This window comes from Photinus pyralis, unplaced genomic scaffold (assembly GCF_008802855.1).
Source record: "Photinus pyralis isolate 1611_PpyrPB1 unplaced genomic scaffold, Ppyr1.3 Ppyr1.4_LG5, whole genome shotgun sequence".
NCBI classification, from domain to species: Eukaryota; Metazoa; Arthropoda; class Insecta; order Coleoptera; family Lampyridae; genus Photinus; species Photinus pyralis.
In genome coordinates this window covers 10,884,007-10,911,914 of record NW_022170596.1, presented here as the reverse complement: position 1 = coordinate 10,911,914, position 27,908 = coordinate 10,884,007, and the positions used below count along the sequence as shown (strand labels likewise).

The following is a 27,908-nucleotide window of genomic DNA, read 5'->3' as shown; positions in this document are numbered from 1 at the left end:
TAAAAAAATCAGAAAATAGATCTAACAAATATTGAATAGAAGTGCCTGACACAATTTCCGTGCGTACTATCCTTGTCGAAACACTCCCCGATCACGGGCACCAAAATCTGTAAGTATATTAGGGGCTCCAGACGCGGCATTGCAACTTTGACTGAACCCTATACTTAACAGTTGACAATATTGTTGGGAAACACTGCAAAGCAGCGACATTTATGTTCAAATCTTGAAAGCGGTTGGCTCGAACTGGGTGGCACGATAGTGATCCTCCTACGGTGTGTTACACTATGGTAAGGAAATTGAATAAAACTGAGTAGTTTCGTGCCCCCGAAAAGAGCAGTAAATCCAGGAAAAAATCAACAAGACAAAACGTGGCACACACGAACAGATTTAATAAATAAATCATCTCGAATTCGAAATCGATGCAATTAATGAGAGTTCCACGACGGTTAAAGAGCGTGTAAATTTGTTTACGCAAAATCTCGAGTAGTCTGCCCTAATGGTTTTGTTGAAGACGCAGTTCGTAGTGCGTAGAAGAAGTTAATTAAAGATTTAAATTATCGTCAAGTGAAGTAGTACACATTTTTGGAAAGTTTTTTGAAACGGGTCTTCTGTGTTAAAAAAAATAGTTCGAGTGTGAATAAACAAAAGCAGTTGTCAGCACAGTTAAAACTTTCTAAAATGTTTGTCTTTCAATTCTTTCAAGGTTCTTTCTCATCATATTTATCAAAATCCAGTTTAATTTTTAAAAAAAAGTGAAAATTCCTGAGGCGTTCGGCGAGTATTTTGTCTTTGATAAGTGCGCCTGAATAGCGTAAACTTTTACGACCAGATTATTTAAATTATTAAAGATCAGTAATTATTTACCGTGTGCGTGCGGGGGGTATTGTTTCCAAACAAGCTTTGTAAGCTTTCCATTCTTGTAGAGATTTTGTTTTCATTGTTTCACGTGTTTCGGAATATGTTTGTAATTGTCAATCAATTAATTGTGTGTTTTATCGAATCCTTTAAGCGACTCAGATAGAGTCTTCATGTCTGATTTTGTTATTCGTGTCCAAGATTTATTTCAGTGTAACTGAGATATCGCTGAAGAATTGAAAATTTCAAATTTCGTTTTCATTTTCTCTAGCTTAAATAATCGCAAATGGACGGTTCCCGTTAGAATCTACGGGCACTTGTTTTCAGAGAATCTGACTCAAAGGCTACACTTTACTACGAGCTTTCTTATTTCTTACACGCACCGTATTGGATTTTTACGGAATGAAATAGAGGACAAAGCAATAATGCCGTGACACACTCTACAGCTATACTATAGGTACTTTTACCTAGATGTACAGGGTGTAAATCGAAAAGTGGAACATTGCGCAAAGAAAAAGTTATTTCCCATGTTAAACGCCTATGTTCCACTTTTCGATTTACACCCTGTACAAGAAAAATTTCAAAATCAAATGTTTTACATGCATTTCTCAACAATACATTTACGGGTAATAGATTTTACTGAATCAACATGGCTATGCATTCAAAGCGATTTCTTTTATTGTCCTCTAGCTCATTCTGTAAAAATACAATATGGCGTTCATAAGAAATAAGAAAGTAACAGCCTGTCCATTTTCGATCGTTTAAGTTCATGAAAACGAAATTTAATTTCCAATGCGTTTTTTAGTCACAAAAAGGGGTAACTTTATCCCCATTTAACCTATAGGTACACTGTATCTCTCATCGTTACGGAGATTCCAATGGTGACCGCGAAATTGAACCACCCTCTTAAATTAAAAGGGCATCCATATACTGCGATATACCATTGAATAAAAATTACGGAAGGAAACCTATAAAGATCGACGAAAATAAAACTCATCGAAACTATTTCGTAATTGGAGTGAAGTGGTGCTTAAAACCCAATATCATAAACGTTATTGCGAATGTAATACTGTTGAAGAAGTTAACGGCATCGATAAAAACTAATACAGCAAAACGTTTACCTTATTCGAACATCGTACGTGATCAAGTATTGTTATAAAGCTAAGTAAACATCGCAACCTTGCCCCCAGCTAGGTTATAACCATTGTTACATAAGGACAGGCTACAGACGCAAAATACGATGTTTAATTTGTTTTTAATTATTTGTGTATTAAGACGTAGTACCTACCCATTACTAATCGGTAATAACAATATGTGAGCATTAGCTATATAAATGAGAACAATGCGTTGTTATTAGTTTGAAAAGTTGCTTGCAACATCAATTAACGTAATGGTCGTATTGCAAAGTAGTGAATTAAGTTGTCTAAAGGTCGACAAACTTCGACTGCAATTACATAGTTATGCTTATGATGTACTCAATTGCATAAATGAAGCCGTTTTACGAATGAATAGTTTTTCGAATTATCGGCTAATAAAGATCACCCCGGAAAATAGTACTCGGCGTTGATCGCGTTAGTGAATGAGATTGCACCTTATGGACTATGGAACATCGGAGAAAAGTCAACCATTGGCGGGATGAGAATCGAGAATTGGACGTATTATTTAATATTCTTTCTATTTTTCGCAAAAAAACTAAAACAAGTTGTAAATCAGCATAATTATGCATGATGAAAGCGCATTTTTGGTAATACAGATCAATATTTTATAAGCAGGTTAAAATTATCGATTTCACGAGTAATCTTAACTCAAAAGCCTAATCTACACTATAGCAGAAATCATTTAGTGAAAATTTGAAGTCTCTAGCTATATTGTAATTGCTAAGATCTCGGGCGGACAGCCAGACAGCCAGCCAGCCATAACGAATATAATTTTTTCAAAAATACGTTAACAATGACTGGCAATAGTACAAGAGTGTATTTTAGGTGTTCATAGGGTGAAAGTTTACACTATGTTTACAATTGTAGGAATTTCTAAATTCGCAATAAACAATACGCATCTCTCGTGCTTCAACAGACTGGTTGATCCTTTAAATCTTACGTTATCAAATAAAGGCTCCAGAACATGCAGCCTGAGACAGTTTCCGTGTCTCAATTTTGAGATTTATCTCACTTGAACTTCTCATGGTCAATAAATAAACGATCAATCTCTGCCTAATATATTGTAGAAATATGCATACGTGTTAATCTTGTCAATTCCCTGCAAAGAAAAAACTTCGTGATTGTTTACAAACATCAAGCGTGAATGTTCTCTTTAAAAAACAACGTCCATTTAAATTAATAGTTGATAATATACATATCAATATTATCACTTTTAAGAGGCTAAAATTGCATTAAACATAATTTATGGTTGGGATGACATCTATTCAAATTAGCTTGTGTCAACTTATCGAAACATTGGCATCGATTGATAACCCCTGGCGCCACCGTGCATTTTGGGGGTTATCGCTGAGGTTATTTAGCAATAAAGTAGGAATTTGGTACGTATTAAAGGTGAATGTTAATAGGCCAAGTTTACATTTTTAAAGGGGCACTCGTGGCAGTTTTGATATATATAGTTGGTTGCGGATGAACGCCATATTTTGCTTTACAATAATTATTATTGGACTTCGAATAGGAAGCCCGCTATTGTACACTATGTCTCCCGATTGTTTGGTCCTCTCCTGTAAAAGACAAAAAAATTTCGAATTGAATGTTGAGCTGCTGGGGAACAGCCCTGCCTAGCTGGAAACCAACTGTGACATAATTTTAGTTTCGAAAAATCAATGATGCTTTGAAATTTTCAAAAACCGTTTTTTAAATATCAATAAAGTTGGGGACGAGATACGGACAAATGGAAGTCCGAGTAAACGAGTCCTAGGCGTACTTTGATTTTTTGTATATTTTTATTATTTAACTGTTTTTTAGGGAATCGGAAAAAAACTTACTTAAAAAAACTGTTCAAAATAGAATATAATGAACGTGTAGCAAATTTGAAGCCGATAGTCACTTCAATCAAAAATCCGCAATTTACCTAAATTAAATAATATTTTAAATAAAATATCGAAGTGTTCCTATCGCCTTCAAATTTGCTACACGGTCATTACATTCTATTTTGAACAGTTTTTTTAAGAAATTATTTTCGAATTGCTTAAAAAAATTTAGTCACAAAAACATAAAGCAATCAAAGTAGGCCTAGGACTTTGCAATTTTGCATGTTTGATCAGTTTTTTATTCTGAACAACTTTCATAAAATCTGTGCGTATCTAGTCCCCAAACGCACTTTAGTGGCACGAAAAAACGTTTTTTGAACATTTCAAAGCCACCCCTGATTTCTCGAAACTAAAATTATTTCAGAAATTAGTTTTCCTACCAAGCAGGGCTGATCCCCAGTAGCTCATAATTCAGTTCGGACATTTTTTGTCTTACAACAGGCAACCCAACATTCGGGACACTGTATGTATATTCGAATATTAATCAACTATACCAAAATTAATTTCTATAATGGCAAAATGATCACATCTTTTTTTTTGAGTTGGTGGAATTCTGCACTGTGGCGTTAACAAAGATGCAATAGAAATATCTATTGAACCAAAAGGTTCTTTTGAAGCAAAACTTCCCTCTCAATTTTTCAGGAACCAATGATTTGTGTTTCTGTAAGAAAGGTTTAAATCTAAAATACCTATACAAAGAAACAATAAAGACAAAACCACTAATTGTGTAAAATATTAGTCATGACAGTGTATGTTCATGATGATAGCGTATTACAGCTTCCTTCACCTCGAGTTGTGTGAAATGCGATGGTGCAATCCTCAATAGGCAAAATTACCTTGGTGCTTGTGTTTCTAAATTTAGTAACGTCTAATTTAGCACAACTCGAGGTGAATCAATAATGGAATTTAATGTAAGATATCGTGATCGAATGCCTTTCGGTTCAACCCAGTTTCTTATTATGCCAATTATTTAGATTTACGACGGGGAACACTTCAGTAACTGACTAAGTAATCCGGTTCGAAGCAAATTTTGGAATATAAACACTGCCATTCGTTGTACTCGTTTACATATTTAATTTTCGGTAGTATTTTAATCGGCATAATTTTCAATAAAATTAAACGGTCCCTTTCGTTTCTTGCTCTCCTCCTCGACGGGGTTAATCCGATTTAATGTAAAATACGACTTAATTATTATTGTATAATGTGGGGAAACTGCTGCGGTGCGATTCCATGTCTTTTTATTATGAGAATTGCCGTACCCATTTTCCGAGCGTTTAAATTTGAAATAACATCCGAAATCCAATTAAGATCATCCCTAACCATGCCATCGTCATATTTGCGGCTGTGCCATTCACAGCATCACGCTAAGCTTGGCTACCGCCCAGTGTTTGTAGCTGTCATTAAAGGAAAGTAAATTTGAAAAGAGATACCAATATCATATGGCATGAAACGCATCTACCTATCTTATAGTGTTCCGCAGGGTTTAAGTCTTGGACATATCTGATTCTTGATTTAATACTTGAACGAGTCTTTTTCTTATTGATTTTATATAACTCATCTTGCAAGTTATATATCATTCAAGCTCTGTGATTGTTACTTTGTCATTTCATAGCTCGATATGGAACAGATCTCACTGATCTATCACGCCAACAATTACTTAGCTGTGGAAACTTGGAAACTGACTATCGTGAATCTCTGTGCTCTATTTAACTACCTATACACGTTTAAAAATGACGGCGTTCTAGAATTATTGTACAGAATTGTACAGAAAGCGGAATACATGATGTTTCAAGTACATTACGCTGCCTTCTTAAAGTTGATACATGAGACAATTCCACCTTGGTTTTTTAATTTTTTGGTTTCTCTGGAGGTATTCTAGCGTCCACGAAAATCAAAAATGACTTCTTCTAGGTTTCTTGTATAAATATATACATATACAGCCATTGTTTCCTTATCATTTAACTAGGCTAGATTTCAGTAGTAGGTAATTTGAACAAAAAACATAAACGCTAAATTGGCTGAATTTTTTTTTGTAATCGAATTAGTAGCCAAGTTAAGTACATGTCGAGGTACATGTAAAACAAATGCGAAAAGTGTAATTGTATGGATTAAAGTTTTGTTGGCCCTCATTTACAAGGAATAATTTGCGACTTGGAAACTAATACGGTAAATACGAACAATAGTGGCCTTCAATTTCAAGCGATAATTTGCGAATTAAAAATTATTACGATAAATAGGAACAATAACGGAAGTTTTAAACGCGCGAGATTAAATTATGTGACCTTAAAAATTAGAAGAGCGAACTTATTGAAGTTCATGTTGTGGTCCATTATATTTTTTACGATATCTACAGGCGCAGTGGGCTCACCTAATTTAGAGTGACCGTAAAATGTGAACTACCAATCAAGGCTGCCATTCATTATACGAGACAGGAATTTGTGCCGATTCCTCCTAACCATTTATTTGTATTTAAAACGGTACCGTAAGAGATACGGTCGCTTAAACGAAGGCAACGTTACCCATTTTGAGAAGTTTGAATGATTTATTATTAAGTGTGCCGTTTCGGGCTGAACACTGCCACCTTAAAATTGACAATAGAGCAAAATTACACAAAAATATTAAGTGGGTATGAAGTAAAAGCGTGTATACAGTCTCGCAATTCTTGTTTGTTTAAGGTCACGCAGTTTTAATTTTTGTAGGTTAAAATGTCCAAGCCGCAACAATATTTCATCGCAAATTATCCCTTAACTCGTCACAAGAATTTGATCCGCCCGCGATTTCAATTTTAACTTGGTCAACGTATCAGCGCGAGTTTTCTCCAAAAAAATGAACGATTAACACGCTTTGAGTGTAGACTATAAAACCACCCTGTGCTAATTGACAGGTCCTTGATCCAAGTTCGCTTACGGTTCAATGAGCATTTCGCACAAAGATAAAACCAACCTACGCTAATTGACGGGACTTGACGGTTCTCTCCGAACAACCAACTTCCCACTATATCTTTCCTTTTTTGAGCGACACTCATTCCGGGATGCAAACTGTTACGTCCCTTGAAATTCCTTCCTGGCCGGCCAGCAAAGAAAGATTATTTTACCAATTTCGTTTGTCGCACTTGCCGACGTATAGTGTTGTTTGTGAGGGTGGCAAGATTATCTCCGCAACCTCAAGTTCCTTCCGGCGAAAGATGTGGAAGTAGAATTACGCTACATGGACAAGGTAGCGATTGGCCTAACGGGAACGCAAGCAGCAAAGCACAAATTAATTAGCGGTAGCTACGGGAAATCAAATGCAGGAAAGCGAAACAATATCTGCCCTTATAATTAATGGAACAGAAAGTAGCAAAAAGCTTGCCTTGCAATTAATAGCCGTTTGCACCGACAAATTTAAGTAGAGCTTAGCTTAAGCGTAACTTAAAATTCGTAGCAACGATTGGCAGTGGCCAACTGATACCGACGTAAACCTGCATGGCCTTGCCGTTTTAATGCTAATAATGGCTTAACGGAGCTGACATTCTAAAATACTAATTCGCCCTCGTCTTCTAAATGACAAAACCTTTACCTTCTATCCTATTTTCAACTCCTACAACCAGCACAAATACTTTTATAACGAAGCACCGGGTGATCATGAAAGTAGGTAGGTTCAACGCGGAAAAGAGGTGCTTCGTTACAATTTCCCAAATATTGCGATAGGGAGTAAAGTTTTAACTATATCTCTATTTTATTTACCCCAAACCACCAACACTCCTAAAAACTACGTAAACAACAGTTTCCACCAATGAATCTAATGCTACACAACCATTCAGATTACTTGACAGCCATGTGTGTGTCTTGTATAAAAAAAATGATTTTGGATTATAGTAGATAAAGAGCAATAGCGAAAGATATAGTGCTCAAAATTATTTGTATGGTACTGGAATACTGTAAGGACAAAACAGGTTGTTTATCACTGTGGAAGCAAAGGATAACTCCGCAAAAACTAATTTCTCACACCGCAAACTGGAAGACAAGTCATTAATGGATAATAAAAACAACACAGGTCCAAGGTTAGACCCTTGTGGTACTCCAGAGGTCGCTCACAACATTTTCCATTTCCTTGTTTCGTTCATAGCTATGTAGTAGGCTATGGACCCTCTAAAAAAGGAAATGCATGATTCAATTCGCCCCCGAAATAGGGTAATTTTTTCCCATTCAACAGACATTATGACACTAAACGATTCCTCCAAGATCCCAATGCTGTGCAGGGTAAATGCAAAATAAACAATAAACTGAGATGCATAAATCATCATTACACGTCAATGCTGTTAGCATTTAACGCGCGTTCATCTTAACTGATTGTTCGATTTCATTCAATTTTACAACAATAGGGCAATAAAAAACTTATAATTAATAAATTCGTTGTTCTTTTGTTGCGCTTCCGTGCTCAATTTTGTTAATGAATTGCGCTCAACGCGTGACATTTTTGAATCGTAAGTACAAAGGCGCAATAAAAAGTTATTTTTTTTCTCGTATTTTATTGGTATTCATTATTCATGAGCTGGGGCTTACAAAGCGATTACAACTGCATTAAGGACATCATTACGCACCGTATCTAATCGGACATGAAATTAATCATTCATTATGAGTAAATTGCGTAGCCAATGAGACTATAAATTTCGTCGGATCGTATCGAATTTAAAAGTGCACTCATTTCATTGATCGCGTCATCGCAAGATGCGGTTTAATTATTAATTGAAATGATGAATTTGTGAGGTATAGTCGGGAATAAGTGGGATGCCGTGGGATGAAATTCGTTTAGCCGCCCCCTCGTCTCGGTTAGCAAATATGTAAGTGTATCTCTCGCAAAGATCCTTTCAACTAACATTATTTGCGGTTAAAAATATACTCTGAAACGAATTTCAGAATTGAAAATTTTGAAGGTCCATGCTGTGCCATCCTTCCCCTTACGCGCATTTTTGAATTAAGGAATATAGGAATGACGTGCTTCTGTAGTCAAATACTTGGCCAAAAAATTGGCCATCTGTTCGGACGTTTTCTCAACGAAATTGATGTAAATAACGATTTTGACATGTTTTGGTCACAATTCTGGTATGCCTTTTTAATATGCCTTTATTTAATAACTGCAGTAGCCATATAACAAATGAGACAGTTACGATTAAAAAAAGCAATTAAAGAGAATTGTAAAAATTTGATTAAAAAAAAATATTAAAGAAAGAAGAAAAAATTAGTGTTAAGAGAAAAACAAATAAAATAAAATAAAAAGTATCCCTAAGGCTATACGATACTCCGTTGACATGACGTTTTTAAAATCGGAAAAAGGCATACCCAAGATTCAAGACCTGCAATTTTGGGGACTTTTCTAACGGTAGCTCCCAAACGAAACACAATATCCCCAATGTAATGCCCACATTGCCAATGCCGGGCAAATGTAACAAAATTACCTTGAGAAGCACACGACAACCTCAGGCAAAGTAGGGTGGGTCAGGGTGAAGTAGAAGTTAAGGCGTAGCAAAAGAAATTTGCATGCAATGCGAGAACAGAAACTTCATCGAGTGCGAAAGAATACAGCTGCGCGCAATACCGAATTAAAGAAGGAATAGAATTTAGTTCAAAAAGGTACAAAGCGGGAACTCTAGCAACAAGGCAAAGAAGTATTGTAAAAGAAACCTCTAACACTAGGATAGCCTCTAACGGTAACCCAAAGATCTAAAGTAATAAGAAATATAACACCTGGCACAAATTTACCACATAGTACAGTCAAATTATATCCAAATTCGTCAAATATTCAAGAAAATTGCGAAGTCTTTGTAACTTTGTATACTGTTGTGTTATTTTGTTTTAGTTGTAACTTGAAAGAAATTATAGAGCGTCTGGATGTGACAATTTTGTTTAGTTCAATTAATTAACCGGGGGGGTTATTAATAATTTGAGACACAGGATTGCGTAAATTTCATGTTATAGTTTTGGTTCAATTTCTTAGAAGTGTTCTGTTTTTATTTTATTCCTAGAATTTTTTTTCGATGTAAATTTCTTTTTTAAATTTTATTTGCCGTTAACGAGGTATAGCGCGAAGTAGAGATAAGGTTCTTCGCAGAATTGCCGGGCGTACGTGCCATTTAGCAAGAAGTTGAAAAATCGACGCTTCGCGTGATTGGCGGACGGGGTGTGGAAGAAAGGAGAAGGGCTTTTGGCTTAAATAGAAAATTTTTGATGAGAGCGGGGCTTTTTGGTCGTGACAAAGCCAACCGGCGCTTCTTCGGTTACGTTATTTTTTGAATTTTGTGGAAGTTTTCCTGCGTAGTTGGATCCAGGTTTAATTAGAATTTTGTGTCTGCCGTTTTAAGAAGAATTATTGAGAAGTTTAAGAAGTTTGTCGCCGTCCTGTTTGTTTTATTTTGCGGAAACACGGAAGTTTTGAATTTGTGGGTACCCGAAGAGAGAAGACGTCGGTGTTTGAGTGGTTGGTTTACGTGATTGTGTACGGATACCTCTTTTTATCGGAATACGTTATTCGGACTAATTTTAAAAGTAAGTAGTAGTTAGTGGTTTGTTTTGTCTTGTTTTTTTTGTAATGTTTGAGTAATTTGTTTTTTTTTTTGTGTGTGTTATTTATTTGTTTAAAATTGTAACAATTTGTAAAACAGAAATTTACGCAATTTTTTGTTTGAAATTAAACCAGTCATTGCAATCCAGGTTTTGTTTATTAGAGTCAAAGAGAGGTAATTGTCGGCGTCTCTTACTTTGTTTCAAGTTGATTAAATCTGGGGGTAAAGTTTCATATTGGAATTTAAGGATTTGGTTAAGCCTCCTATTCATGTCATTGTTGGAATGCTGTAGGGTGGCAGAATCCAGCTGGACCTTGAGATGCGTGTAAAAATTTGGTTTTTTTTTTAATTACAACTGAGCTAGCTAGAGGTAAATCGTGGGATTCCCAGAAGTAAAGGTTAGGTCTCACAACAATACTTATACATAAATATATTCTGTTTAAGAATTCGATGAGTCCCTAGCGTTATATAGTGTGCTCAGCCCAAAATCAAGGTTTAAAAACCGTCGCGCCGCTCGCCCACCTGTCGTAACGGCTCGTTCACACAGTAAAGTTTTCCCGGATCGGATTTTTGCCGTATACGCAGAACCAATAGAATGATGATCTTGCGGAATTCTTCAAGTATGAACTTGCTCCGTATCCACTTTCAGTGTAAAGGCACCAGCGAAATAAGGAAGACAAAAATTCTGCTGTTTATGACGTGTTCTGCTCAAAACATATCAAAGTTGGTATTCTTGCACCGGGATCGTTGGAAAAAGACCAAGGACAATGGCCAAGACATGAATCTAATGCTTTTTTTGGCAGCCATATGTATTTCCATCCAAGTTTTCAAAATAGTTATTTATGCACCAAGATCGTTTGGAAAAACACTAACAGCATTATCTCAATGCCCAAGACATGAATTGATGCATTTTTGTTGACTATATGTATCTTCCAAGATAAAAATGAATTGTCGTTAAAAAAGTGATGGTAATCCTGAGTATCCTTCGATATTTTGTTGTATCGGTTTGTTTGACGCAATAGAAATGTTTAACAATAGAGGAACATGCGTGTAGTCGGTGAGGATTTTGATCCTCTTGTTCTCTTGCCTTTAACACCAAAAAATATAGTCAAACAAAGGCGACATATTGTATGTTTCAGAAGCAAAAATTACCATTTTTCAAACTCTTGCAAAAAAATGCAATTAGCTATAGCAAGGCTATAGTGAGAACCTTCAATGACCAAAATTACAACCCTATTATAAGTAAGAGAAGCTGGTGAACGCATTTTTCTGATGGTATACGGTGAGAAGAAAATTTGAAATCTTCCGTTAATTCATATAGGTTTTACCAATTTAAAAAATTGCTGCAAAAGCAAAAATCAGGGCCGAATTATTACCACTAACTTGAGTGGCCGCCCTCAGCATTACTCACGAGTATTCTACCAAATTCAGATATGGCTTCGTAGTACCAAAAATACCGAACAGTGGGGATGGAAGAAAATCAACGGCTCATATTGTAGCCTATTACAACACTCTTGAAGTCTTGACGCGAGGACCACAATCCGTACAAGTACAATGCGATCAAAAATGACTTGCTGTCGAGTCACCTTTGGAATTTTTGTTTGCAAGGGAAATCGCACTTAACTTGAACTTCCAAAGGCGACTCGACAGCAACTCATTTTTGATCGCCCGTTATACAGAGTGAGCAACAAAGATTGAAGCGTGCCGCTTCAGCTAAATTGGCAATGTGCCGCTCATAGCAATATGCTGATTTGATACAAGATTACGAAATACGAATAGACGCACGTCACTGTGACAGCCAGAACGTCATTTTCGTATACAACTCCACAAAGAAGGTAGTTTTGATATTATATAGGAACAAGCGGTGGATGACGCACGCTTCAATCATTGGTTGCTCACACTGTACTATAACTTATTTTCGTGCAACAGTACGGTTGCATACATGGAGCAATTTTCAAACATCTTTACGACCCCGTCACCCACTGATCTCGAAAAAGAGTCGCGCGGGAAAAGTAATAGTTTTGTACACACAATTTATTTCGATGAGACCTTTCATTAGAATACATGAAAGGTAGAACGTGTGTACCTCCCCCCCCCCCTCCGTTTACAAAGGTTTTACTTCGCACCACTAAAGGCGTGCGTATACAAAATCTCAAACCAATTGGTTTTCGTATGTAAAAGTTATGCACGTTTACTATCAAAAACAGCATCTCAAAAATAATGAATAGGGGGGGGGGGGACTTATACAGCGAAATATGATAGCCGCCTGGCACACCTTCAAGAAATAGGCCACCTATTCCAGGACTCTAGTACCATTTCCCTAAACGTAATTTAAATCAAAACGGCAAAAGTGGGTCCGGACGGACGGACGGACGGACAAAACGCAAACAATAGCACATTTTTTGTTAATTCTTAACAAATGCGCTACAAATGTCACAAAGTATTTTTTTAATAGGATTTAACTGCCACTTCCTGTTAAAAAAGTGAAAATCCAGTTGACCCTACGTTCTTTGAGCATGGCCACTCCAGCACACCTCTTGTGGTTAGGGACTCTTCGGTTCCTTGAAATATATGTATTTTCAAACGTCTATACCAAGTTTCAACTACTTCGCAATTTTCTTGTCTATTTTGGACAATTTTCCTGTACTAACAGCAACAACTTACATCTAAACTAGTTGATTACAAATCGGGCGTAAGAATACCAAATTGAAATTTAACCAGGAATAAGAGTCGCAAGTAGCAGAAAGTTTACCTTGCAATAAACGGCGGGGGGGGGGGCGGTTTTTCCAACCGACACAGCATATTCGGTTATCTGCATCCAACATTACAACTTTATTAATTAATTACGTCCTTCTCAGACGTCTTAAAAATACGGGACCGGTGTCAAAATTCAATTTGTTTAAGAGCGCACCTAACGAATGTAATCTCGACTTACTTGGACACTTATTATTATTATACTTATCCAAGTAGTCGGAATGAAACCTCCAAATTTGGCAGTCCAGCAATGCCCTTTTGTTCCTTGGAATGGCCGAAGTCAAGCGGCGTAATCTGACCTAAACCATAACATTGATTCTCTCTCATCTTCCATGGCAAGAGAGCTTTCGGCAGCTGTGCAAACAATTTAAATATTCCTACGGGCACACAGACATAAATATTTTGGGAGCGACAATCTTCGTAACGCAGCGCCCAACTTAAAGCCCTTCTTGATACCGGGTGTTTATCTACAGAGTGATCACTGGTAATTTCAAGGCGGAAAACAGGTGCTTCCGTTACACTTGTTCTAGGAAGAGGTAATAAGTAGATTACATAGTTTTGTGTCAGATTCAACGATTTTGAAAATATAAATGTTTACCAGCAGAACATAATAAATAAGGAAACGTTTATCAATGACATACAGAGCGGCTAATAAAAATGGAACCAAACCCTTTTGTCACAACGGTTTGAGATATCGTTTAGAAAACTACAGGACATAGACCTTGAAACTCATCCTTGGAAAGGTTATTTTATGTTGACAAAGTGTAATGAAAAAGTGCGATTACCCCACAAATAATATTCGATAATTGGTTGTTTGTTAATTTCAAAGAAATTTTTATCAATTTTATTTTCTAAAAATTTGATTACACTCTTTTTCTAGAATTTTTAACCGATGAACAGTATACAAAACTCAGATATTTGTTATAATAAACATTATTTTTGAGGTAATCGCACTTTTTCATTACCTAATTCATAATAAAGTACTATTTCTATACATTTACACTTTTACAGTATGGTGACAATGATAGGAATAAATTCAGTATTTCTTAACTAGGTGAGTGCAGAGAAAATCCTGAGATTTGTCGATTTTATATCTTAAAATTACATCATAATGTGTAAAAACTGCAACCCTAAATTTAACACCCTTAGAGTGAGGGTGGCAATCGATCCATTTTTAAATAGGAAGTAGGGGCTTGTGATTCCCATTTGAAAGGTTTTTTGATTCTCTATTCAACCAATATTCAAACAATAATCAAATCGGTTGCGGTTACGAGTAGAAATCATTTGTGACTGCCACAAGATGGCGCACCTCCATACTACGCGTGCGTTAGGACCATTAATCAAACCCACGTTTTCAAAACTGCAACCTAGCGCTTCTCACGAAACTATGTGATAATATAAAGTGATGTGTTGGTCATGTAAAACACATTAAGATCGTGTTCCCGCCCGTCAGACTGGCGCTGATAACTTTCCCAGGTGATTAACCGATTACTATGTATCTGGAAGCCTGTGACTCATAAAATTATAGATCGTCAAACAAATTTGAAAACTATTGAACTTTGAATATAACATTTTGGAATAAACCATGCTCTAATAGAATCACTCTTTATCTCTTCTAATACACAGTACCCAAAAACTAAAAAAACGCCAATCAAAGGCTCCCGTTACAGTGATACGATGATTTCATAAGTCTACGCAAGAAACCCAAACAGCGAGAAATTGTTTATTTCGTAACTGGTGGTAATTGAAACCATAGACTATAGTGTAATTTATTAGTCCATGCTGAAACTAACGAAATAGATTTTAGAGAGATTTTCCCCCCTGAAAATAATTAATTGGGGAGCTGGGGTCTTTTGTTACTGTCCAAGTATTCGTTAATGATGGAGTGGAGTAGGCTGGCTCATCTCAAAAATATAATAAAACCAAAACAGTATTACGAATCATTAGTAAAGTTTTTAGAAACTCGTAGGAACCTTTGTATATGATAGAATCGGATCGCGTGATTAAATTACAAATAGAAGCAATAAAACGAAATTTCGGGGGTACATCGGTGTGCTCTGTTAATTCGACCTTTTCAAATCTAGGTCAGATAAGCGAAAATTCTGATCACAGAAGCGAATTTGTTTTCAAATATTTTATTGATCGTTAGTAACTCAAATATTTATTGTTGCAGAAAATGCGGCGCCCTCGATCCGACTGAAAATGGTGTAAGAAAACACGAAGTCATTTCGAAAATTGGTTGTGAACGGAACAAATATGAGTGCAATAATAAAAGCATTACTAGTGCCATTTCTTGCGTTGTGTTTTTCGGTGATATGGAACTCCAATCGAGTTAATGGAGATGTATTCTTACATCGGGGGAGAAATAGGAAGCCGGTTTTATCGCCCATAACCTCATCGAGGGAACGGAAACCGAACATAGTGCTAATTTTAACTGACGATCAAGATGTCGAATTAGGTTCGTTAAATTTTATGCCAAAAACTTTACGTGCGATACGCGATAAAGGTGCCGAGTTTCGTCACGCATACGTAACGACTCCTATGTGCTGCCCGTCACGATCCTCGCTTCTGACAGGAATGTATGTGCATAATCATAATGTGTTCACAAACAATGACAATTGTTCAAGTACTCTTTGGCAGGCGACTCACGAGACCAGATCGTTTGCTACTTATTTATCGAATGCTGGATACAGAACAGGTAATTTAGTATAATTAAGGCCAAATATGAAATCGTCATGAATCGTTAATCGCTCCGGCTAGTCTTATATGGGTTTTGCATCTTCGTGATGCAGATTATATGATATGACTAGATCAAACACAAATCTCGTTATGTTGTATGCATTTGGTTTTTATTTTATTTATTGCATATCCTTGTTGTTGCAGTAATTTAAGAGTAATATACCTACCGGTCCTGCATCAGTGCGTCGAGGTTTCCTAGCTCATAGCTGGTAAAGAATATCAAAAAACCTTTTGTGCAAATGTGAACCATAGATAGTTGCGCATCTACTGAAATTATTTTTGAATGTACAGTGTCTCATTTTTACAGTGTCAATTTTTAATGGAACACCCTGTGTATTTTTAGTTGTTAAAACTACGGGGTTTTGGGCCAGTCGACATGACGGTATAATTTGGGGGTACCAATTTTTCTTTTTACAGTGGTTATACAGGTTTATTAGGATGCCAAAAAATCATGATTGCCATCTCAAAGCGGTAGCTAATAGAAATGGCGGCCAATCAAAGATGGCGGATGTAGAGTTTTATAAAGTAAACTATATCTCTGGAATTATTGATCCAATTTCATTAATCTTTTTTTTTAATGAAAGCTCTTTATATGTGCTATAAATATTGTTATTAGTACTTTTTCGATAAAATCAACTGTTAATAAGTAATTTAAAAAAATGTTTTTTTTAATTGTTTCCCGAATGTTCTTTACTGCCTATATTAATACACAATGAATGGTAAAATTATGCGCATATTATGCAGAATATTAGTGAAAAATATGCAAACAGTTTTGATATATATGCACACGTATACAAAATTATATATGTTGCATAATTTCTAATAAAAAAGGAATTACGATAAACACTAGCAATAAGATGTTTCTCTAAGTTTTCTGCACGAAATGATTGTCTCCTGTCGCTAAGAATTAATTTATAAGCACTAAGCAGAGAAACTATACTCTACATCAACTAAAGTAATAGGTGCATTAGAAATGGACAAACTATTGGGAGCAATTTCCAAACCTTCCACAATATCACCCATCATCACCGTAGAGAAAGAGAAAGATAAAATAGTTTGGAAATGATGAAATTAAACATCAATAAATCTTCCTTTCGGCTTTTGCAGTATGTTTCATTATCGCGTCCGTTATAAAAATCCGAAAGAATGTATTAAAAATTGAAATTAAAATCGATTAAATCTAACAAAAATAAAATATGCAATTCTATCATGTAAATGCAAAGGATATCAAAATATGCAAGATCCGCAAAAATAAATTCGGTTTAATAAATATTGCAAACCGAAGATACACAAAATCTCATAAAACAACCAAAAGTAAACGATTATTCACAGCTTTAGCTGATCAAACAATTGAATTAAAATAAAAATAATTACTAAATACAAAAATCATTGAAGTTACGTCTATAGATATATTGTAGCTGAAGAGCCATGATCAAATAACAAATGATGAAATTGGTATGTGCGGATTATGTTTCTAAACCTGCACTTCTCTACTTTAATTGAACTTGTATCTCAATTTGGACGACACTGGGTTCGTTGTAATTACAGGTGTAAAATTGGCTCTTTAATGGTGAAAAAACTCCCTTTAACGAGTACTGGGAAAACCTTAAAGAAAGGCTTCAGATAAGCGACGCCTGTTCGATAAACACAGCACTTCCACTAACTTCCTCGTAAAACGTGACACACGTTTCCGCTTAACGGTAAACAAGAACTTTACAACTGACAAGACTGACTGTCTTGCAATAAATACGATCAAATACGGCTTTTAGCCATAACATCAGCAAAGAGTTTGTTAATATTGATGGAAAGGTGTATACTGTGCCGATAATTTGACAAAAGTAGATTATATAAAACAAAAAATACATTGGAAAATTGTACGTCAAAATCAAAGAGATGCTATTCCGGAAGCAGCAAAAAGATAAAATTATACCCTAAGTTTGGCTTCCATATCACCTCACGTAGAATTACCAAGCTGGCTCTTGACAACTACCATTACGTAATGCTAATAACTTAAAGTGTACAAGCGTATGCAAACTGCCAACTTGTGGATACGTCACTGAAGAAAAGGAAGAAGGAGCAGATTTTAGTGTATATGAAACTTTTGAAAGTAACGAGGGGTTAATTTAGTTTTCATTAAATGTTAAGAGGTAAAAAAAATTCCGTTCGTTTACTTCATGCATTAGTTACTAATTGTTGATTTTATCGGAAATGTAGTTATGACAATATTGTAGCACACACAAAAGCTTTCATTTAAGAAAATGATGAAGTTGGCCCAATAATTCGAAAGATAGGTATAGTTAATTTTATAAAACTCAACATCCGCCATCTTGGATTGGCCGCCATTTCTATTAGCTACCACTTTGAGATGACAATTATCGTTTTTTTTACATCCTAATGTATGTGTCTAACCGTGGTAAAAAGGAAAATTGGTACCCCCAAATTATACCATTTCCTTAAATTTAGCCAGGTGGCCCCTAGACTATTAGCATTGTTTTCAAGGTGGAGTATTTAGCCCAGAGTGTAGATGGCTTGTTCATCTTTGATTTTATAAAAAAAAAGTATACCGGGAGCATTGTTTCAGTAAAATTTTCTTTTTCACTGCACCGCTTCAGAAACTTAGCAAACTCTTTTTCATAAATTTATGTGGATTTCATTGGCACCAACTCAATGATCGTTTCATTTGCAGCATCAATGATCATAAGTTTGTAGTAAATTCTTTTAGCTGTTCCATATAATTAATTACCGGTGAATACTTCGATTTCGATTATTTTTTTTAATATGACTACGATTATTGACGAATTACTTTGACTACAAAGTATGATTTTCACTTGCTGTCCACGAATTTGAGTTTTACCATTGATTATATACTACGAATATATATAATCAATGGTTTTACTGTTTTTTTTAAATAAAATCATTACAGTACCGATACAGAGTAGTGGATGAAAGTATCGGAATGGATTAACGATATCAGTCTATTGCAAAGAAGAAAACATATCCTCAAAAGGAAACCATGTTCTAAGTTACTAGGTCGCCTAGTTCAGAAAAGGCATAACCCAGCACGAGTCCGATGGGGAGGAGGTTGCTCCTTTCTCTATTTGAAAAAAGAAAAACATCATTTGCAGTGATTGAACAGAAATTGGATGTTATTATACTCTCCCGATTCATTGATTATTTACAAAATCAAAGACGTTATTACTGCACGCATTAACATTAGGAGAGACCAGAGACGTTTGGACAAACGAGTTAATCTTCTTAAGATGTTCTCACCGCCTTTGTTGGGCATTTTCCGACAAATGTTTCCAAAGCACTTAAATTTCTAGCCCACCTCCATTTACTTACCTATAAACTGATTTTATGATCACTCTATTCATTGTAATGGTGATTGATGTCACAACACAATAACAAAATTAATGTGTAAAATCGTATATTCTATACGAGACTAAATGCAACGACTTTCAATGGTAATAAAGTAATAAAACTTGAGAAATTGACGATATAAATAGTATGACAATTTAAAAGTTGCGCTTTCTTTGCACTAACTTAACTTGATTTTATGGGTTTTAATTTATGTACTGATACATTTTCCATTTTTTTTTTGCCAAATCAATAAAATAATGCATTTCAATTATGTAAATATTATTTAAATTTTTATTAAGCCCATCACTATTAATTTTTGTGGATATTTAATTTACGTATATTCAATATCAATCATAACGCCTCGAATTATTATTTAGGTGCCTAAAAATACTAATATTCCGATTCATCGTTAGTGTCCGTTGTCTAAAAGCATTGACTATTTTAGTCAGTGCTAAAAGCCACATTAAGAAACTGTTTTGTGACCTACGTCTCATTGTTCCTAATGTATTTTAAAGTAATTACAAATATATAAATGAGTACTTTTCCGCATTTTAGCATCTGTTGAGACCTAGCAGTTTCCTTTCCAAATAAGATAGTGCCTTCTGCGCATGCCTACCGGTCTGCAAATTAATAGGTGTCGTCTCCAAGAGGAAAGAAATACGACTGATTGAGTACTAACAATGAACGTACGTACGTACGTACAAATACGTTTTAGTTTCCTTTTTCGAATTTTATATAGAAACCAGAAATGCGGGTTTGCTATTGGTTCAAAAGGCACGCAAGACTCAGCAGTTTCGTTGATTCCGCTTTAAATTTTATATAAATAGCTGAATACAGAATAGCCGAAGAACAATCGCATAATCGCCCTAATGAAAGTGATTTTGTTCGCGAAATTAGTGACCGTAGAATGCAAAATTTAGGTACTAACGCCGAGTTTCGACGGGAAAAACAATATAAGCTCGTGGTTGTAATAGTGATGATGGAACAAAGAAAAATTAGGGTGTCCATTGCATCGGTATTTCAATTTTAAGTAAAAGGACTTGTGGTACGTTTTCTTACCCATCGCGAAAATTTTTTATAAATATTCAACAATATTAATTCCGATCTTTTTTAATCGGGCGAGGATGGTGGTTAATATCTATGGACTACAAGGAACGCTGGCTGAAGAAGAATACCTTCTAAAAAGAGCTACGGTCATCCCGAATGCCCGACCCTAGGATAAAGTCGACATCGTGCCTAAGATACCTACAGCGTAGTGAAATAAAAATATGCACTAAAGGTATTATAAATTAAATCATTTTATAACTGCCAACATTTAAAGAGACCGTAAACCAACCGGTTTAAGAATTAAGAATTTTATATATAAATTGAACTTTCCCATTTTTTTGTGTAAATTAATTGGGAAAAGTTCGTTAAATTTTCTAATGATTAAATCGTCTTTGGTCATAGTGTTAAAATTTCCAATCTATGAACTTATGCCCAGTCATGTAATAGTGCTGGTAAGTAAGACGACCATTTAAATTTCAAATAACTAAATCAATATATTACCATTGTATTTATTTCGTTTATAAATACAATGATATTACATTCAGGATCGATGTAAAGAACTCTTAAGAACGCTATTGAATGCACGGGCTTCCTTGAAAACTACTTCATTTAAACAATTAACCAGATAAATCTTTGATAATTGTAGCTCATCCTCGAAAGAATGAATTTTTCCACAATATATAATGCAACAATTTAATAAACCTTAATTTTTTAATCATCACTCAGATCTAGTCGTTTTTACGTATAAAAGAATCAATTATAACCATATTCGTGGGATCGAAGAATCCTCAAATAAAAGAATGGATTTCATATTTGTTCAACTCACAAGGTAAGTCCACTGTCCACACAAATACTTTTAACTAACCTAGCCGGTGCAATTCACATTTCAATGCACATTAAAATAACTACCCTACAAAATAATTATTTATTATACAAGACGATAAAGGGGTGTTTTAATCATCGGGTGAACGATGTTAATTCACGAGTGACTACGCCACGACTGAATTAACTTTCCCTTTATCCCTTTATTTTAGAGCAGAAATCATATAAATCATTATAAAACTTCTGAAAATTCGGTTATCTAGGCTTCAAAAATAGCAAGGTTGTGTTCTTCTATTGTATTGTTTTCTGTTCTGAACTTCACTCTATTTCGCGCTCCGCGTCTCATTTTTAATAAGAATGACAGATGTCATTAGATCATTTGTTACCCCTTGCGGTTAAAAAGATCACTTTAAACACTCTTACCGCTAGAGAGTGAGTTACTCATTCAAACCTTTTAAAATGTCAATTATACATCTGCTATAGAATAAACATTAATTAGCCATTACATATGGACAAAAAACGTGTTCAAAAAATTCTTCTTAGATGCATTACTAATTACAAAGGTATTTGGTGATCTACTAGTTTAACTTACTCGTTTCAAGGTATACTTCGTTGAAGAAAGATAAATCGTAATATAATAATTAGCACGATGCACAGTAAAACTGTGTATTTAGTTTTATATCATTCATAAATTAATGTTAGCCATTTATATATCTACCTACAGAAAATGTCAGTAAAGAAACCCCGACTAGTTTTTAGCGTTTTATTGCAAGTATAATTATGTACGGGTTGATGAAGGTAATAATAAACACGAAATCAACTCTCATATTATACTGGTATCACTGCATAGCAGGCAAAAAAAACCGCTGGATTGTTTAATTTATGTTAGTGTCTGGCGGAAACATTGAAAATCACGTTAATAACGAATAAGGCAATGAAGACTAATACGGAATTACATTACTTGGTCGTTACCTGTTAATGTAAGTTAAGTGTACGGTTTCACAAACGTAAAGCAACGGAAATTATGTGAGATGTAAGCCGTTGCATTGTGCTGCTAATCGAGAGTTTAATTAATTTTTTTAACATTTGAATTATGAACGGTATTTATTTCTCTTATCTTTTCATGTGTGATCCTTGTTAATACCATATACAGTATGTTCATTGCAAAGCGAACCACCGATTGTAATTTGTACTTGTAATAACAAATCGGAAATGTCCAAAACACGTCCATTAGATAGCTAGGAGGAAGGTTAATAGAAAGGTTCAGCTTAGTTTTTAGCATTCACCCTGCATCTCCACCATCAAGTGACAAATGGGACAGTACAATTCTTTTTAAAGAAATTCTCACAAAATCAAATTTGTATGGTCTAGAATTGTACACACTTCACGTTTTGATTATATAAAATTGATTTTATTAAATACAAAAGTGATTTCCACTTGTACACAGACATACAATTTGTGTTGAAATTCTTGCGGACAAAACCACAAAAGGGTCTCCTGTAATTTGTCTGCATTCATGTATTATTTCTGTGCTTTTGAACATGGTCAGATCAGGAAGAATTCAAAAGGAGTCAAGTCGGAAAATCCTGGTGACCATTCTATGGGATCCCGCTTCCAATCCACTTACCAGGATACCGTCAATTGAGTCACTGTGTCAGCCAGACCATAATGTGTCGAAGCCCCATCTTAATAATTATTATTTATTATAGTCCAAGATCCCAGCACCCCAGACCTTACTTATTTTCTGATGGACAAAATATGTACAATGGAGTAGAATTAGTGTGTACAGTGAGCATACACATTGACATACCCCCTAGCACAGATTTAAGTATATTTAAATCTGTACCCCTAGCTTGGACCGACGGCCATTTCTCAGGTACCAGGTGTTACAGATACGTGCGCTTGAGTGTGAGCGAGATAACTACGTATACGTATCGCATGCTTTCGATATGCTCAACGCGAGGTTTTGCAATGCTGATAAAATACCCTGGACTACATTGCAGGTGCTCAACTTAACTACCCTGACCGCTCAGCTCGAACGCTCTCATGGTTCGACGCTTAATTCTCTCGCGGTTTGCTACGGAAAGGTTCACGGTTGCTTCTGAACATGCAACTTCCCACTACTTTTCCTTCTTTGAGTGACAATAAAATTAATTCCGTCCAATCAGAACGCCTGACATCTAGTATTCGATTCACCGTGCAGAATTTTTCCCTTGAATCAGAAATCCCAAGCTACGTACCAGTCTCGAGAATTACGACAACCAATCACTTGCTCGGTCAGCTTTCAAATTCATTTAAACAGCCAGGACCGTATTCCAATACCACTCGCCCATGTACAAAATCGAAACAGTTTAAGTAAAATTCGGATCAAAGAAAATCCGTTAGCGCGTTCCCATTACAAAATGTATGTTCGTTTTTATCGCTATAGAGATACTTTTTGGAAAATATCGATATCTTGTTTGAAAGCTTCCAAATCTAAATCCAGATTTTGGATTATCTTAGATTCATCATCCGTTCGTGGATTAAACTTAAATGACGCTAATTTTGGAAGCCATTTGGATTATACCAATAAGTTGCTGCTCTAAATAATAATAACGTTGGTTTCTTCATAGTCACCTTTAAGGGTTGGATGTAATTGCCTTAGCGAACATAGAAAATCAATTGTTAATTTACGAAAACTGGAGAGAACGATTCTGAGCGCGTAACAGCTTCAGAACAACACCATAAACGAAATAAAATACTCACTACACATAAAGTAAACGACAATACGAAATACAATTGCGTAGGGGCGAAGTGAAATATTAGACGGCTGGCAGGGGCAAATTTTGGTAGAGGAAAAAATTCCGCATCGGCCGATTAATAATGGCTTACGTAAACATTTAATACGAAAAGGGGGAGAATTTTCGTTTAGCTTGGAACATATTTTCATATATAGAGAGGCGATAGGTGCGCTGCTGTTTCCGAAAGTTCGTTTTCACACCCTATCGGGAAGTGTGTATAGAACTCGGAAAGTCAAGTTGTTAGTAAGATATTCAAGTTTTTGTAAATGAGAGTATTCATTTACATATTCAAATACTTACCCGAAGTGGAAACATATGGAGGTTACGGCAGAATTTCGGACGAAACCATTAGAGGGATAGATACTGAAAAAGTCATTCATCTAATGTAAATAGGGCGATTTAATAAATAATCTCCAGTAACCCATGGGATATCGTAACAGGGTTGGTTGTTCAATTATTATTTACGGACGAAGGTTCCCGAAGGATTAATACACCCTAGGGAAATAGAGAAGACTAGGTATTTTCTAAGTTTATTGAATTACCGCTATTTACGGGGGAGAGGTTTGCTGTTAAATTTTTCTGTTTTATGGCCCTAAATATCTTATGAAGCATTGTAAATGTAAATTAGTTCTTAAATGCGTTAATAAACTTACTATAACGGAGCGATTCCGCGTAATTTGTTTATGTTTATAATTAATTACATTAATAAATTTGTTACGTAAGCAATTTATGTACCAAACGCATGTGGTGTTTACAGTATATGCCTTTTAGTAACACGTATTTGAAACAGCAGATACATAATTTATCATTTCAATCTACGTGAAATGAGTTTCCAATATGCGTAAGTTATACGGAAAATTACCCTCATTTTTCAATACTGCTTTTTTAAGTAACAAGTGAGGGTACCAGTTTGTGTTTGTCACAATCCCCTTTAAAAACATTTCAAACTTATGAATTATTTAATTTGGAATTTGCATTTAGCTTGGCATATTTTGAAAACTGAAGAAAAATCAGTTAAATTATTAGTAATACACAATTCCCATTAATTAATGTATGTACATGCACTTAGTCAACATAGGAGTATCAAGTACCTGCGATACCACGTTTAGTACCTACTTTAATTCGAAATTTATGACTCCTCTATTTACTGAACAACATCGCAAAGGTCGGTAAAACAGTAAGTAATTACGATTAATTATTATAAATTCAGTTCCACTTAAGTACTTATTTAATAGGTAGAGAGATTTTAATTAATCTTTTATATCAAAATATGAAATTAAACTCGAAAACTTTTGCAAATTCTGAAATATACCTATCGTATTTTTAATATCTTTCTACAAATTAAAGAAAATACACTAAGATTGCTGATGGCAACCTTTTGTAAAATGTTTACAATGGGCCCATTTGATTCACGCATTAGATCATCTATCATCTACCAGTGCTGGCTTTAAACCGTCGAAATTAAACGAGGTCACCCCTTAGTTATATCGCTATCAAGAGTTCTTGTTTGCGGCTCCCTTTAAATCGCGTACTTAATTGATCAAAATCAAAGTCCAATTTCAAAGAAATAATTCAATTAATGCGAAACCGCAAAAATATTCGACCTATGTCGGCTATGTCCTTTTGGCACCACTAGTGACATCATCAAGGCCACGACCTTTCGCTACAACCAAGGTCGGTCATTAGTTTTCGTTTTTCGAATGAATTGTAAAGAAATACTTTCTATTTCCTCATAGTATTTCAGTATTTGGCTGTGTACGAACGCGTCAGTTTGATCAGTCCGTTATCATCTCCTAGAGCTTACGCCATTAAATTGATATTACTACTAGTAGGGGAGCTAGCACGAAATCCACTGAACGAGAATGATCAAAATTTTAACCGATGAAGTTCCATTTTGCCCTATCAGAGTATGCTAAAATCGATCGTCTGCCGCCTCAGGTCATATGACTTAAGGCGCTGCGGGTACTTCTTGCGGTACCAATTCTGAAAGGTTGTTTTTTGAGAAAATAAGTTATACACCAAATGAAAACGTTGATAATAGCTCTTAAAAAATATTTAAAAAAATCGCGAACATTTGATAACTCCGTAAAAAAATAATTCTTAGTCGGTTTTTCACGAACGGATATAACTAGGTTACGGTTGGACGAATGAAGCTGATTTTTTTTACAGATTGATGATAGGTACTACTAATGACTTAACGGTGTTTCGTTTTTAAATTTTTTCTCTAATTATAAGATTATCTTAACATTATAACATTATTTACGTCATTTTTTATAATAAACCTGTGCAGAACCAAGTTAACCAAAGTTGTGTAGAAGTTTAAAGCGTGTTTTCCTAATGCGGGAAAAGTGTTGTCTGGTCGAAAAAGAAAACAATGTAATATACCAAGGTTTTTTGTTAAAGTGCTCTTCTTATTAAAAAGTTTCTACCGTGCGAACAGCCACTGAAAATCTGTTCATTTTATTCATCAAGTTCCGTGTTATCCAGAACTTTCGGAAGCTGTCAGTGTTTGTGTGTGAGTTAAATGCGCCTGAATATCGCTAACCTTATACGACCAGATTATTTGGATTATTTAAAAAAAGTGTAAGTAATTTTAAGATTTTTTTATTTTATTTGTCGAGCGTATGCGTGCGGGGTAATATGTCCAAAGGAAATTTTGTAAGCTTCTCTTTCTTTCAGGGATTTTGTTTTATTTTGTTCATCTGTTTCGGAGTAAATTGTTGTCATTGTCAATCAATTAATTGTGAGTTTATTCGAATCCATTTTGTGACGTGGCTCGGACGTTTTTCATGTCAGATGTTTCTTTGTGTGTTCAAGAATTATGTCAGGTATTGAACATTTATGTAGTTAATTGTATCGAATTTTAGAAAGGGTGGAGGCTACTGAGTCTCCCAAATTATTAAGTCAAAATTGAGATTTTTATTGAGACAGGCGCCGAAGTTCTACGAGGAAAATAATTACAATTTAATTTTTAAAATTTTTAAAACAAAAGTTTGATGCTAGCTGGACAGGTGTTTTGTGGGTGGCGTACTGACCGCATGCCATTGCACACAGCAACATATTCCTTAACCGTGTATGAACACATATGCCGCTTGCAGTGCACGACTCTCCTCCCGTTTCGGTTGTTACTACTATCTCATTCCGTCATAATACTATATTAATTTCTGGAGCCCTTAACAAAAAAATTGTGTTACGTGTGTTTATGAACCCAGTAAATTTTGTCTTTTGATAATTTGGGTGAAGGACAAATGTTTAATATCTAGTTATTGTTAAGGTCATGTTCAGTCACGAAGAGTGGGGCGATGAGTAGGTGCTCTGACATTCTGCGTGACATTTCAACATTTTGTACTTTTGCGTTGATTCATACACTGAGCAACCAAGTGAGTTACATAGCAACATATTTTGTTTGTAAACCGCTCTTGGTAATTGCAGCTAATTAGTTCCGTTATTGCCACTACTATAATAGTGCTACTACTGTAAAGAAATGAAATTAATTACATAGAAGGACGTAATTATACGGTTGTATAATTTTAATTATAACGAAGATCGTGTAAAATACGTTGTACGTGTTAACGCCGCGGTGATGAGCTCAAGAAGAATGACAGTTTACAATGCACTAAAAGCAAGCAGGTGGTAGGTCGGGCATGTGTTTTCTATTTTGAAAGCATTGCGCACGTTATTTTTGATCTTTCATGTTCAGTTAAGTTCATCTCATAGATAAATTTGTATGTTGCTTCCATCGAAATCAGATAAGTTTACCGGAAACATGAAGGAGTAATTCGTATCATTAAGATAGTTTCTTTTGTTAATTAATTGGAATGCCCCTCGGTAATTAGTTGGGTTCAGCGTTTTAATAATAGAATTTTGTGTAGGTAAAAGAAGTTCTTGGGCAAAAGCTGCAGTTTTTCTGTGCTGTTTAAAATGCGTCTTGGATGCAAAAGGAAAAATTGGTACGTGATTCTACTAGTAATAAATTGGTGGC

At 35.3% G+C, this 27,908-nt stretch overlaps 2 protein-coding genes across 2 annotated transcripts in view; both read left to right on the top strand.

Moving 5' to 3' along the window:
• LOC116171081 overlaps positions 1-27,908 on the top strand; it is a 194,677-nt gene that overhangs the window by 165,393 nt on the left and 1,376 nt on the right. The window lies entirely within an intron of this gene.
• Positions 15,335-27,908, top strand: part of LOC116171070 (extracellular sulfatase SULF-1 homolog) — a 107,287-nt gene continuing 94,713 nt past the window's right edge. The window contains exon 1 of the mRNA XM_031487727.1: positions 15,335-15,876. The gene's annotated coding sequence lies outside the window, so the exon portion shown is untranslated. The remainder of the gene's footprint in view (positions 15,877-27,908) is intronic.